A 2279-nucleotide genomic window follows, 5' to 3' on the forward strand; every position below is an offset into this window, starting at 1 on the left:
TGTATATTTGTTACCACAATAAAAACATTAATTAATTAATTAATTACATAGAATTGAATGAACTGATGAGGGATGATTGCAGTTTTTGTTTGGAATCTTGTTAGTGTTGTTGCAATGTTCTATTTTCTGGAATATATATATATATATAGATAGATAGATAGATCCTCTTCCTTTTACATCTTAAGCTCTCCATAACTCATAACAATTTAGTTGATTCTGCTTTTGTAAACTGTAATGAGACATTTGTAAATGATATTTTATTCTCCGTGGCTAACCACTTCAGAATTCATAAACTCTTGTTGAATATTTTTATTTTCATGACAATATAGCTATTGGTAGAGGCTCTATAAGAATCTGTCCTTTTTTTTTAACTAGGACATAATTGGAAACATTGGTTATGCAACCAGGGCGTGTCTGAAATATCATATTTGAGAATTATGATTCTCAGATATAACCAGATGCTTTTAAGGAACTAAGATTGACTTTATAGAACCAAAGCTCATAAAGTTTTTACAGGAAAACTAGTCTGGTACCTGGCTTGCAGGTTCCCAGCCTTACAGGTGAGTAAGAAAAGTCACTTCCTGGCAGGTTCAGAAACCTTAGGATATTTCACTCAAATTAAAAAGTACTAAAGGCAAAATCTGATAGTGAGTTCTTGGCTTCCTAGCTACAAGAGACTTTTTTTTTTTTTATCATCATTTTATTGAGATATATTCACATACCACGCAGTCATACAAAACAAATTGTACTTTCGATTGTTTACACTACCATTACATAGTTGTACAGTCATCACCTAAATCAATCCCTGACACCTTCATTAGCACACACACAAAAATAACAAGAATAATAATTAGAGTGAAAAAGAGCAATTGAAGTAAAAAAGAACACTGGGTACCTTTGTCTGTTTGTTTCCTTCCCCTACTTTTCTACACATCCATCCATAAACTAGACAGAGTGGAGTTTGGTCCTTATGGCATTCCCAATCCCACTGTCACCCCTCATAAGCTACATTTTTATACAACTGTCTTCGAGATTCATGGGTTCTGGGTTGTAGTTTAATAGTTTCAGGTATCCACCACCAGCTACCCCAATTCTTTAGAACCTAAAAAAGGTTGTCTAAAGTGTGCGTAAGAGTGCCCACCAGAGTGATTTCTCGGCTCGTTTTGGAATCTCTCTGCCACTGAAGCTTATTTCATTTCCTTTCACATCCCCCTTTTGGTCAAGAAGATGTTCTCCATCCCACGATGCCGGGTCTACATTCCTCCCCGGGAGTCATATTCCACGTTGCCAGGGAGATTCACTTCCCTGGGTGTCTGATCCCACGTAGGGGGGAGGGCAGTGATTTCACCTTTCAAGTTGGCTTAGCCAGAGAGAGAGGGCCACATCTGAGCAACAAAGAGGCATTCAGGAGGAGACTCTTAGGCACAAATACAGGGAGGCCTAGCCTCTCCTTTGCAGCAACCGTCTTCCCAAGGGTAAAACTTATGGTAGAGGGCTCAACCCATCAAACCACCAGTCCCCTATGTCTGTGGTCATGTTAGCAACCATGGAGGTGGGGTAGGCGAATACCCTTGCATTCTCCACAGGCTCCTCAAGGGGGCACTACATCTTTTTTTTTTTTCCTTGTTTGTCTTTTTTCTTTTTCTTTTTCTTTTTTTTTTTAACTTTCCCTTCTTTTTTAAATCAACTGTATGAAAAAAAAAGTTAAAAAGAAAACAAACATACAATAAAAGAACGTTTCAAAGAGACCATAACAAGGGAGTAAGAAAAAGACAACTAACATAAGATAACTGCTTAACTTCCAGCATGTTCCTACTTTACCCCAAGAAAGTTACATAATATAGCAACATTTCAGTGAACTTGTTCCTACTACATCCATCAGAAATTAACAGACCATAGTCATTTCTGGGCATCCCCAGAACGTTAAATAGCTTATCTGTTCTTCTTGGATTATTGTTCCCCCTTCCTTAATTGCTCTCTACTGCTAGTTCCCCTACATTCTACATTATAAACCATTTGTTTTACATTTTTCAAAGTTCACATTAGTGGTAGCATATAATATTTCTCTTTTTGTGCCTGGCTTATTTCGCTCAGCATTATGTCTTCAAGGTTCATCCATGTTGTCATATGTTTCACGAGATCGTTCCTTCTTACTGCCGCGTAGTATTCCATCGTGTGTATATACCACATTTTATTTATCCACTCATCTGTTGAAGGACATTTGGGTTGTTTCCATCTCTTGGCAATTGTGAATAATGCTGCTATGAACATTGGTGTGC

This window comes from Choloepus didactylus, chromosome 1, assembly GCF_015220235.1.
Source record: "Choloepus didactylus isolate mChoDid1 chromosome 1, mChoDid1.pri, whole genome shotgun sequence".
Taxonomy (NCBI): domain Eukaryota; kingdom Metazoa; phylum Chordata; class Mammalia; order Pilosa; family Megalonychidae; genus Choloepus; species Choloepus didactylus.